This window comes from Moschus berezovskii, chromosome 1 (genome assembly GCF_049115385.1).
Source record: "Moschus berezovskii isolate FMDL1 chromosome 1, NW_MosBer_1.0, whole genome shotgun sequence".
Lineage (NCBI taxonomy): Eukaryota > Metazoa > Chordata > Mammalia > Artiodactyla > Moschidae > Moschus > Moschus berezovskii.
Genome location: NC_142460.1, coordinates 144407281 through 144420942, shown reverse-complemented (window position 1 = coordinate 144420942; position 13662 = coordinate 144407281).

Here is a 13662-nt window from a genome sequence, read left to right as displayed (position 1 = left end):
AAAAACATAAAACCATTTGAGGAGTACTGTATGTGTGAATAATCACACTCACCAGAAAGGAATTTTTCTAGTAGCAGCCAATATTTATGTCAATTCCTCTTATGCATTCTCTTTTCTAACACTTACCACAAAGAAAAAGTCATTGATGATGTAGGTTGCCTAAAATAATGCTTCATACTTAAATGTAGTCTATTATTTTGCTGGTACCTTTAATGTCTGCTTGTTGAGATGTATTCTTCATACTTTTCTTCATGGGCTATTAGGTTTTGAAATACATGAATGTGAACAGCGAAATATATTGTTAGACCCTATTTAGCAGGAGCTGAAGATGCTGCAAATGGCTGGTTTCCGTGTGTAGCTGTGGATTTTGATTTAGGCAGAAAGTTGTCCTGGTTCATATTTTGACTGAATTGTATTCTGTTACTATCAAATGATAAGAACAGCTAACAAGTTATTAAAAAGTTATATTGTGTCAACAAAAAATGCCTGAGTACAAGCAATCATATTTGAGAAATGAAGAGAAATGAGTTGTGGTATGTGTGTGTGTACATTTATAGAGTAAGCATGTAAATATACAAGCACTATTTATGTGGGGGCTAAGTAATTTTCAAACATTTCAGGTCCTTTGTTTTCTTCTTCAAAAGCTACCCCCAACTGCTTTAAGCATTTGCAGCTGATGATTTTGATTTTTTAAAGTCAAGCATTCAAGTTAACCTTTAAGAAGCAAACCACCTCCAAAAGAAAGATGTAACCTTTCAATTGCCCCATATGCTTATCATTTTTTTTCTTTTTCCTTTTTTTTTTTTGCTTTAGCTGACAATGAAAATAGCACTAACCTTCTTTGCTGATTGGCCTGGCATTTAGATGTTTTTATTTGTTGATGGGGAAGTTTTCTCAGAACTTTTAAAGGCAGGCAACAGAACTAAATTCCCTAAATACCTTACCCAGCCTTGAAACCTTCCGGATGTTCCCTTTTTGAGGTCAAATTGTGATCAGTGTCCTGGAACCCTTGTGAATCAGTGCTAGTGGAGTTGGTACCTGAGCATACTGCTTTACAGGAAGCAGCTTGGGGAAGGCCATGGTCCTTAAAGAGCATCAATTTATGATGGGTTGGGGAGGAACTCACTATATGTAGTTTGGCAAAATCAAAATGAAGGCACTGAGCTTGTGCCTTTGATTATTTGTGAGCTAGGTGTGATGTCAGCAGATTCCCAACTCATTTCTTTCTTTTTTCCAACTCAAAATACTAATTACAAATTTTTCTCCTCCTGTCTAGGTATAGAGTTCTCCTTGTTCCTAGCATCAAATGTAGTTCTTAGAACTATGTGTTCATATAAGGAAAACAAAGTCTTTGTTGTTTTCATAAAATTTGCTACAGTTGATATCACTCTCTGGTTTTAGAATTCTTGAAAATAGAGTGGCAATGGAAAGATTTATGTCATCTATGCCAGGCAAACCACTAAAGGTTCATATTACCCAGGGTTTTTTTTTCAACTTTTTACCAATCCATTCACATCAGTAATATGTATCCATTTAAACTGGTTATATATACAGAATATAAGATTTTATGGGGGTAACTATAGAGCAATCTCTTTTTTTCAAATGGTAATCACTAGTTTGGGGTTAGGAATAAGAAAAAAATGTTAATAACTTCCTATAGCATGTCACATTTGAGCCTTTCCCTCAAAATTTTTTTAACTATAATGGCATAATATTAAAAAAATAAGGGAAGTGTTCTCTATTTATCTATGCAAGGCTGGTTCACTCCAGAACGTCTCACCAAGCAAGAGGAAACATGATCAGGCCAAACAAACCAGGGGCTATTTTTACCATGCAAACTGAATTCTGGATTAGTTCCTAACGTTTATTTCCACTTTAGAGCAAGGACCTAAAACAGTATGAAGTTTCCAATTGATGCTATACCGGAGGTGGGTTTTTAAAGAATAAGAAACTGACTTTAGCCATCTAGTATGGAAAAAAACATTGCTTGGCAATACTACTAGAGACTTACCATTGTCTGTCAGTTGTCCACAAAATTTTGGCTGTCTCTGACATAGCGGATGTACTTTGTAAGTCTATGCGTAAGAATTCATGGGTTATGAAACTTAAACACAGTGATATTTTCACCTACAGCATACACAAGAATCAATTATTAAGCGTGTATATAAACAGATGGGAATGCTATCTTTTTTTTTAAAGACGTTCAAAGTCTAGCGACTTTAGCAAACTTTTAAAAAGTATGATTATTTTGCATCAACTTTTGTGTAAAAATCCCCATTAAGCTACAGAAAACATAAGGAGAAAAAGGTGAGAGAAGCTCACATCCTAACTCCTTTAAAATTTTTTTTCTGTTTATCCGGGAAAATCCTAGCCTCTGGCAAAGAAAACTGAAAGTTGCGGAGGAAGGTAAAACCACGAAAAAGGATTGGGGTGGGTGAGTCTGTGAGTCAAGCAAGATTTTTGTCCTGGAGATTTTCTTGAAAACATATAGACAGAGGCTTTGGAGGTGAGTTTGTGATGGTGGGATGGAACACCAAGGCTTCCCCACAGCACCTCCACCGAAGGTCTTGCGGTCAGCGTTTGACTGTCCCCCTAGGCCACCCTGCAACCCGGCGAGGTGCTTTCCAAGTCACTGCCGCGGGCTGGGACTGTAACTGGGAGAGTAGTGCGCATGCGCGGCCCGCGGCCCGCGATTCCACGTGCTGGTGAATATGCATGAGGCGCCCCCCGCCCACGCGGGCCGCGGAGGAAACAGCTTTGAGGCTTCGGCCTGCGAAAGCCTGTGACCTGCCTGCCAAAATAGTGCGGCGAGGAAGCTGCACGTGTTTGTTTTGAAACCTCGCGGGTTTAAGTGAGATCACCAAGCCAGGCAGACAGCGTAGGTTCCAGCAATCGTGTGGGCCCTGCAATTTCCCCTTCCTTAAAGACCGCCCCGGTGGACCACGAACCATGCCGCTTAGAAGCGGTCCTCCTCCTGTCCCCTTACAGGGAGCTGGCATCATGGCTGTTCTAGTCACCTGGCACGTCTCCAGTCATAGACCGCATGCCTGAGATGTTGGGCAGAGTACTAAGTGTTTTCCTATCACCCACCCTCTTTCTTTGCTCTGATCCAGGCCTTTGTCTTTCTCCCTCCTTTCCCCTTTCCTTTCCGGGTTCCCAGTCCTGTTTCTGACTGTCCCCTAGTCCCTACCCACTCATCTGGTGGACTATCAGCCCCTTGTTTGAACAACTGCTCTATGGTTTTCACTCGACCCTTCCCAAATAAAACGTCCGCTCACGCACGTTTAAGAGCTGGTGTGGTTCTATTAAGCTCAAAAGTAGCCACTAGTGGAGAAACTACTCTGTCCAGACCTGGAAAGTGTAGGGTTTGGGGAGAAAAGCCCAGAGTTCAGGCGCTGGGCTATTGCTTTGCTTTCCTGGTGATGTTCTTTGGGTTCTGCACTTTGCATAATATTTTGTGGCCAATGTGCTGACATTCCAGAGCGAGTGCATAAATTGTCTGGTGGTGTGACCAACACTTGTAAGCAAAGGGGAGGGGTAGTGGAGAGCCCCTGGGTTCCTCCATCCTCACACACCAGTGTCCATGGAGTTAGGGTTTTCAGTGTTTCGGTCAAAAATCCTAGGTTCCATGACATCAGAAAATGCCTCCCAGACAGGTCCCAATCCTCTGAATTTTACTTTCAAGTAGAGGCAGACCCATTCCATGGGGCCCTCACCTTTTACTCCCCTCACTGCCAACAGGAGAGGCCTTTTGTCACTGCCCGGTTCTCAGTGCAGCTAACCAAGAGCCAGCTTCACTCCTACCAGTTCTGAGATCCCGGCGCCATAGCATCATTTCACCTGGCAGCCATCACTAGCCAATTCTTCAGCTTTGAAACTGGAGTTGCAGCAGAGGGGTTTTGGAAACGTTCCTGCTAGGAAAAGGCCTACCCGGAGGCCTCCGAGTCTCGAGTCTCAGAGCTAAATAACATAGGGGTGTCTAGATTAGAGCTGCCGGGGACCTGGGCCTGGGGAGGCCTGGCAGAAGTCAACCAACCTGGGATCGGTCCCAAGGACTCGGAGGAAAGGGGTTGGCGCATCATAGTTCTCTTGTTCGAGGTCCCGGGAAGACAGTGCACCCCGCGTCTATTTAGGGGAGAAGAGGCCCTCGATCCACCGAACCTCCATTGCAAGGGCCACCCCACAGGAAACTCGCTCCGATTTGGGTCCTTTTATATTTTAATATGTTGGGGGGTGTGTGTGTGTGTGTGTGTGTGCAATTTTAACTCTTAACTCCACGCTAATTATGAAGTCCTGTGTCGGCTCATTCTAAGCAGAAAGCTCAAACCCAGCGTGGGTTCCTGCGTTCTTGCCCCAAAGGCCAAGGCCCAAAGAACCCTTTTCATTTGGCTTAGGGCTAGAGGGGAGGGAGGGGCGGGAACGGAAGCGGGCCGGGGTCCGCCAGCCGGCGGCCCTGCGTGGCGGACAGGCCCGGCTTCCCCGCTTGGCCGCCAGGGTCCGTGCGGGCGACGCGGTTGCCCTCTCCGGGCCAGAGAGTTGGGGACGCCCCTTCCCCGCCCCCGGCGCCCCCAGCGCCCCCGGGGTCGGCGCCAGAGACCCGGCGACCCGGAGGCTCTGACTTGAGGCGGCGAGGAGGGCTCTGGGGCCTCCCCGGGCCAGGCCGAGTTTAGTCTGAGGAAGCGACGGCGGGGGACACGGGTCAGAGCCAAGGAATCGGGGACCCCAAACCGGACAGGCGCTTTCTTCCCCTCCCCATCCCTCCGCCCCAGTCCCAGCCCCTGCCCAAGTTGCCTGTCACCGGTAGGACTGACCGTCTGCCCGGCCTTACTCTGCTGCCAACCTTGCCCGAAATCTAGACCCCAGAGCCGGTAAGTCGCGTTCTCCCCTCACCCCGCCCCGCCACCTTTCTAGCGGACTCCGCGGGCGGCGGCGTGTGCGCGCGAGCCGCCGGAGGCGCGCGCCGAGAACTTGGGCCCCTGCGGCTGGTGTATGTGAACACAGAGCGCCCGAAGCAGTCAGAGGTGGCGCGGGGCTCCCCTGTGAGGACGGAGCGGAGGGGGGTGGTCCAGCCTCGCTCCTCTGGATCCTCTTTGTCCCTGTGGACACTCACTAAAGCGATCTGTTAAGAATAAGCTTTCTGCTGGTCTCTAAAGTGTGTGTGTGTGTGTGTGTGTGTGTGTGTTGGGGGAGGGAAGCAGGGGGAGGAGAATTGCCCCTTCCCCTAAGCAGTTTCTAATTCCTGAGGTCCCCAACAAAGTTTACTCATGATTTCCATTCGAATGCTGTGAAGTTATTATCATTACTATTTCAAGTGAAGATTTCTGAGAGTCACAGCTTCTCAGATATACGTGCCTCTGGAGGGCATTTCGACAATTACCTTGTCCACTAACTCCTCTCCCTTCCCACTGGAAAAAAAATAAACTTAATTTTTCAGTAGTTGCCTTAGGACACGTCGTTTACAAGTCCCTAATGTGAGGGAAGAAGGGAAGAAAGAAAAACAACCTTGGCATTTCTCGTTGGGACTCCGCGTGCTTTTTTATTGAAATGTGAAAGATGGATTTTTTGGGGGGAGGGGGAGGCAGGGCTCTGGAAGAGTGCTTTTGAACCGCGCTGCCCTGTTGCACGGGGCTGACCTTTGGCTGACACGGCCACGGAGCCGGCCGTTCGTTAACGAGGATTTGATACATTAGACATTCGAGCTGGGCGTGTAAACCCACACTCTGAATCCAGATTTCGCTCAAATTAGTGTACGAGGAAATGATCTTTTTAAGTCCTGAGGCTTAACCAAGTGTCAGGAGGGCCGACTGCTGCCTGAAAAGGGCAGCGAAAGACACTGGGTAAAAGGCACATTCACTGCTCCTTAAAAAGCAAACAAAATCAACCCCCCAAATCATCTTTGGAAAAATTTCCGAAATCCTCCAAGTCGCTCCTTTTAAGTGTTGCTTATAAATAAGGCTAATCATCTCGTTCTAGTGAATTCTGTTGTATTAATTCCTAACACGAGGCAAAGCTGTGAAGACAGTGTCACAGTTATGGATATATATGTGTGTGCATGGAAATATATACACATATATGATATATATGTAATGCACATTTATATAATTTTTTTCTCATTAATCGCTGGAGATGTTAGCATGTGACAGTTCATTTCTGACAAGCAGTGGGGCACATATGGAGGGGAAAGTCACAGATTTTAAAACCGTTTCAAAGTTGACGCGTCTCGATTTAATTTGGTTCGACTCGTGGCCAGACTTCGGAGCCCATCAAGGGAAGGCAGGCTGGCCACGGGGATTCCGGCCTGGCGCGGCGGCGGAAACTGCAGCTCGCCAGCCTCACGGATGTGACTGAAGTTGGGGAGTTGGCTGTGACAGTGGAATAGGAGGCCAATTGGAGGCTGCAGCGGCTCCCGCGGTATTTACTGACTTTGGAAATGTGTGATTTTATTTAAGTTGACAACAGAGTTCCAACTTAAAAAAAAAAGAAGCACCCCTAGAAAATGTTTTTCTCCTCCTTCTCCCAAAAGCAGAGCCCGCGAAATGCTCTGAATTGGAGAGAGGGGTGAGAAATTCGCTCCGGCGCGAGTTCCCAGCCATTCTTAGGGTGGAAAGGGGAGGAGGAATTTGTGCCCTGCAGCCCTGCAAAGGCCGATTTCCCTCAACTACCATCCTGGGGGAGGGTCGCAGCGGCTGTGGCAGTTTTCTACACCTGAGTGTTGGCTTCTGCCTCAGGGTTTTGCTGGGGCTGCACAGGGGCGATTCCTGGGATCAGAGTTTATTAGGCGAAGCAATTTTGGCCTCAAATCTTTGCTCTGGGAGCCTGCCTCCAATCCCCTCTTGTCCTCTGAATGTGGATGAAAAGATGGAAAATTAAACGACAAAGGCACCTGCTATCATGAAAAGAAAGAGTTTAAAAACAAGGATGCTAGGGGAGAGAAGTGATTCTCCCAGACCTACGATGAAGAAAGTCAGACAGGGCCCAGGAGAGGTACAGGATTCATTCCAGACAGAGCTCTGTAGACCCAGTCCCACGCACAGGCTGACAGGCTCGCGTGTCCCCGACCTTTAGGATCAGGGCAGCTGAGCGGAGGGAACACTTTTCTGGATTCAGGCTCTGACCTCCTTTCGAAAAATCACACCTCTGCACAATCTTGAGAACGCCCAAGGTTTGGGAGGGTTACAAAAGTTGGCCTAACGATGAACAGGACAGTAGGGGAAGAAAGAAAGGTTGGGAGTGGAAAGAGCAGTTTGCTGCCAGTAGTCTTCAAGATCGAGTTCATTTTTCCCTGGTGGAGGGTCCCAGGTTTGGAGCATCAGCAACCGGTGCTTGGGGGAGAAACTCTCCGAATCACCAGCTGCCAAGTTGTGTCAAGTTTGAGGTAGAAAAACGGTGGGTCTGTTTCATTTTAACGTCCACTTCTGGAGTCAGTGGAAACCATCTAACGTTGACTTTTATAAAGAGTGGAAGGAAGGAAACCCCCGCAGCTTGCAGACTTGTCTGGAGTTTCTTTGGCCCTCTTGTCTAAACCGCCCACCCACGTCCAGCGCCGGGAGACTCCACGAGCGTTGGGGCCTCGGCACGCGGTCCCGAGTCTGGGTGCCCGCGTGTGCTCGGAAGCCGCGGACGCTGTGGTTCTGACTGCCACAGGACTTTCTGGAGGGCGCCAGGGCTGCCTCTTTCGCCGCTTGGGGGTTTCCTCCGGCCCTGACCCGGGCTCCCTCCCCGCAGCCCCCCAAGGCCCTAGGCCTGGCCACCCCAGGGGCTGCCCTGGACCTGACGCCGGCAGAGCGGTCGCTGACGTCAAGGGCTCCCAGTGACCCGAACCGCAGCCCCGGCCAGGAGGTGCGCGGCACGGGTATCATTAATTACCAGACACTAAATGTTACAAGGGAAGCTCAAGGTTTTTCAGGAGGCAGCTGATTTTGAGAGTTATATGTGTGTGTGTGTGTGCATGTGTGTGTGTGTGTGTGTGGGGAGCGAGAAAGAAGAGGGTGGGGGAATGAGAAACAGTGATTCGATTTCTCAAAGCATAGTGAGTAACTTCTCACCCTCCAGTGTCCAGGTCCGCCCCCTGTGTGCACCCTTCCGTAGGTGTGGGCTCCTCACTTTGTAGCTGGTTTGGCAAATTTTCGGTGGAAGCGCTAGTATTTGTTCCTACGGGACTCGCATCGACAACTTCCCTGTAGATTCAAGCTTGAGGAGTTTAATTATCTCCAGAACCCAAGGGGGTGAGATAGGGTGGGCATTGCGCCCTAAAGATGGATCTAGGATGTTCCTATCACCCTTTCTATTTGGTTAGATCTTTAGCCAGAGATCTGATATTATTATGGTTCTTGTTGAGTAAAAAGAAGGGGGGAAACCCCATGTACACCGATAGGGTCAAGATAAATGAATAGTGAAATTCGGTATTAGCACCAAAACCTTTCACTGGTAATGTCAAAAGCAGCTTTCTTTTTTTCCTTTGTTTTAAAAGGAATTAGGCATGCAATATCTAGCTCAAAATAGAATTTTAAGCGGTAATAACGTCTTCAAAATCACACCAATTCTTGGTTCTAGCTCTAATACATTTTTAAAAATCCTTTCTCCGAGGATCACTGCCGAGTAAACATAGGCAGGGTCACTGTGAGGCATAGTCTCTCTTGGGCCCTTCTCTGCAAAAGGAACAAAAATCCTGCAATATGATAAATTCCACAGGTGATAGTGAAGTGATTTTCTGAAAAAAAGAACAAAGTGAACTTAGAGTTAAACTAAAACCCCACCTAAATTAAATTTTTAATGTAAATGGAAACAATAATCCACAAATTCAAACATCTTAAATATTATATTATTTGCCATAAATAATTTCCTCGAAACTGGCTAGTTGAATTAGCCATTTGGAAGATCTTGAATATGAAAATAAAACTCACATATATCACTGCATATCATCAGTAAATAGCAACTCTCACAAATATAAAATTATCTTCATACATGTGAATACAGAATGTATCTGATAGTACCCAGAGTCAAAACACAAAGCCTCTCTAGTTATATCTATAGGAGGTAGAAATATCCTGAGAAGTACTTTAAATAGCAGGTAATTTGTTAGAGTTTCACTGACAGAAAAAGAATGAACTGAACTTTAATTTTTCTTTTGAAACTTTTAGAGCCCTGTAGGCAGCTTTTGATTCAGGTCTGTGATGATGACCATTTTATTCTGAAATCAGTAATTTATTTTGAACCAATAATTATATGATAAACATTTAACAAGTATATACTGATTTCTCAGAAGAGACCTAGTTCATAAAATGTGAGGAAAAATGGAGCCCATGCTTAATACCAAGTGTAAATATATTTGTAGTATAGAAATTCTATGGAGAATTTTAAAAAGCTTAAAAGGTCATATTAATACCTGTATTGAATACAAAATTCCAGAAACACACACCAATAAAAATTTCCAGGAATTGTGTTAAAAGTATTTGAAAAGAGATATTTGCATACAAAGAGAAAAATAAAAAATAACCTCAGGGTAAATAAAAACAAAGGTCCAAGTTCCAACCTTTTTTCTTTAATTATTATTATCTGTTTTCATGGCTTGTACCTAGATTTTTATTTAAAATTCCAAAAATGTGTGTTAAGTGTAATAAGAAATATTTGAAGTTGAGGACAACAGTTAGTCAGCATCCAACAACTTCAGTGCTATTTTACTTACTACTACTTTTATATACTATAAATAGTCCCAGAGAGTTCTGCTCTTTTTTGGTGCAACAGGTTGAAATTTATGGGTCTAAGATATTTTCCAGACTATATGTGTTACGCTCTGGCTGAGAAAAACCTTAATATATTCATTAGATTAAAAAACTCAGCTAATATTGCTATAGTTCCTGAATCAATTAATTATTTATAGATTTAAGGCAATAATTGAATTGAAATGCCAAATTTCAAGGTCATTATGTATATATGTGTATCTCCACATAAGTAATCTGTACAATTTGGATAGTATCCTATGGGGCTTATGTGATTTTTGGTGTTGCCTCAGTCATGATTTCACTTGCTGACCCAGTAAAGTCAGTTGATATCCTTGACTCTTAGCTTTTTCACTGTAAAATTAGTGCCCTAGATAAGATGCTCACTGAATTTTTATATAGTTCTTAAAGCAATGATCTTGCTTACTCTTACTTATAGATTGATATTTTAAAAACTTTTAAAGATATTATTTTATTTGTGAAAAAATTAAATCAGGAAAATTTACTTAACTGATTGGATATAAATGTAATCAGCAATTCCTATTGTAAAACTCATGGTTAAGGTTTTTCTTTTGTGTGTGTGTACTTGAGAGAGAGTCCTGTTTTAGAAATATGCATTCTCTTAAACAAGGGGTGGGGGATACAGGAAATCTATCTTTCTCTTTTAGTTTGAAAAGGAAATAACATATATTCCTAATGTTTTGTTTATGTGAATTACAAGGACCTGGGGCAGAGAGTACTTAGGAGATGGAAACATTATTAAATTCAGTTGTTTAAGGGCATGCGTTTGGGAATTGTGAACTTTCAAGTTCTGGCTGTATGCAAATATATGTAAATATGTTTGCTGTACATATTAATTCACTTAATTTATAAATCCCACTATGTAAAATAACAAAAATAAGAAGAAAACACAATTCTGCACACTCTCATTCCTGGATCAGTATGAAGGGCTAAATATATTGAGTATATTATTTAATCTACAGGTTTTGCAGCTGTTGCTTGTTACTTACCTATAAGCTGACTACATTTGACTGGACCAATTAATTAATTGATTGATTAATTAAACCAACAAACATTAAAGTCAAGTATGGTAGTTGTTATTGAGACTGTGGCATTTCAAAAAATATTCCAAATGCTTTCTTCCCTCCAGGAATACAACGGGAGAGACACATAGAATTAAACAGAATTTAAGGTAAAATATGGTATTTGTCAGAAGGGAGGCATGAAGAAAATATGGTTGGGCAATGTTTGACTTTCTGATCACTTGCTGATGTACCAAATCAGAAGAAAATATTGCATCACAAACTTTTCTTTCTCTCTGCTTCATGCTCTCCTTTTCTCCATCCCCTTCCTTGCTCTCCTCCCTTTTCTCTTCCCCTCTCCCTGACTCTGGAACCTAAGGCAATATGACATTTGCAAAAGACCTTTCTCAGGGTGGTGGTAGTGGGTCTGTGAGCTTGCTGCTTGAGTCCTCCCCAGGTCTTTGTCTTTGGGGAGCAGTTTTGTCTGAGTGCCCATCTATAGCCAGCTAGTCTGGGCACCCATGGATGAGCTTAAGCTCTGTGAATGTGGGGCCTTAGAGATGGGTCAGAGGTTTTCAGGTACCAGAGTGTCCATTTTTCTGGTTGAAGTGGGTCAGGCCAAGCAGAGACCAAATTCTGACAACTCCAGGCAGATACTTGAAAAGAGAACACTGATTGCTTGCAAGGACGTTTACACTTTGCAGAACTGTGCAGGATTTCTCTCTCCTCTGTTACTTATTTGATCTAAATGCAGGTTCCTTGTCACTAATAAATAAGTCTTTTCTTGCTTTTATGATGGTTCATTTGTTCATTTCTATTCAATTTTAAATTTATTTGCTATACAATTTTAGCATACTAATTGTTTCATAAATTTTCGTTCTGTTCTGTAATGTTAAGCCATTGAGCTATGTTTTTCCTTACCCCGAGGCTGACTTGATTTTCTGGCAGTATTTTCCTGGGAAATTTTATGTCTTGCTTATAGTATTGGATAGTCATCCCATGAAACCAAGGAATAATTAATTTTCTCCAAAATAGGTTGCATTCAAGTGTTTTAGAAGCTCTAAGGAGGACTAACTTGTAACTAACCAAAGAAGTAGAAGTAACTGGTCAGGTTATATATCATTCAGATTCCTCTTTTCTTCTTCTTTGTTGCTGTTCTTTGGGTTGATTGGAAAGTGGCACAGCCCAGACCAGTCTGATTAGTACTTACTGGCTGTTTGGATGAGTAGATTCAGGCAGGAGGGTTTGCAAAGTGTGTCTGAGGACATTTTTGTGTGATTCCTATCTTCTTTATAAAATAAAGTTTTCATTCTGAACAATTTCTAACATATACAAGTAATAAATCTCCATTACCCTACATCAACATTTATCAACTCATAGCCAATTTAATTTTGTCTATATTTCCATCCACCATTCTCTCCCAGGATTATTTTGAAGCACATTCTAGGCATTATATTATTTAATATGTAAATATTTATTATTTAACTATATATAGTTAATGTTTGCTATAAAGCAGAGTAGCTTTTTCAAAGCAACTAGTGTGTTTTTCTGAAACACTGCCTGGTTTGAGCTTTTAGGTTGCTGTACTTGATCCTTTTAACAGTTTTACTTCTAATAAGAGAGCCTTTATTAGCCACTGGAATCAAGGAGCTCTGTAGTTCTCAAGAGGAAAAGAATAATTCAGTTGATTATCTTCATAATCAATGAAGATGGAAGCTTCAAGTGGAAAATCTCACAATTCCCAGAGTCTAATAGTCACAGTGGAATCAGAATAATTTACTCAGAAGTTTCTGAGTTTGGAAAAATGTGATGACTATAAAGTCCTTTTATAAAAAATAGGATGAACGAATAGTGATATGGAAAAACCATTGTACTTAAAAAGCTATCACCTATATGCCTTGAATTTCAACTTCATACTACCCAAGGCAATCCCCCACCAATTATTCATACAATAGTAAGTATGAATTCATGCACTGTGATTTATGTATAACGTTTTCTTATCTTATTGTATGAACGCATATGTTGTGGTTAATTTTTAAAAAGAGTACTGATCCTTTAGAGTTCTATGCCGAACTATTTATGGATGAGGTAATACAATGTCTAGAATTTGCTTCAATAAACTTGGGTGAGGGGTGGTAAGTGAGTGAAAGAAGAATAAAGATTTTTATTGCTGAGTGAGAGGTACTTGATGATATTCTCACTACTTCTGTAAATAATTTTTTTCTTAATAAAATAGTAAAAAAAAAAAAGCCAGGAGAAAAAAAAATCCCACTAAACCATCTATCACTTTAACAGTGTCAGCAGAGAAGTCAAAAGTTAGAATGAAAATGTTTGGAATTTAAAATTAAAAAGGTGGAGGTTTATTTCCTTCATCTTGGACTATCTGTGTGTATACTTGAAAAAGCCAATGAACCTCTTTTAATTTGCATTTTCACATGTATAAAATACTCCATCTGGTTTAAATAAATGCCAGTATTTTTCCATATACCCCTATATATTAGATATAAATTCCTAACGTGACTGAAAGTAGGATCCAGCTGCTCGCCACTCAAACGTCTATAAAGAGGCCAGGTTAATGGAAAGGAAAGTTTGCTTTATTTTGGAAGTTGGCAACCTTAGACTGGGCATGGAGGGGGTAGGGGGGGATGCCTATATGAAGGCCAAATCTCCCTGGTGACAATCAGGGGACAAGAGCTTTTATAGACAGAGTAAGAGGGCTACATGGCGAAATAGTATAGTCAGCTCTGACAGTCATCTTGAAATTGGTCATGCCGTAGTCTGACCGGCGTCATCTTGATTGTTTTTAGGTACAGAATTGATGCTTTTGAACTGTGGTGCTGGAGAAGACTCTTGAGAGTCCCTTGGACTGCAAGGAGATCCAACCAGTCCATTCTAGAGGAGATCAATCCTGGGTGTTCATT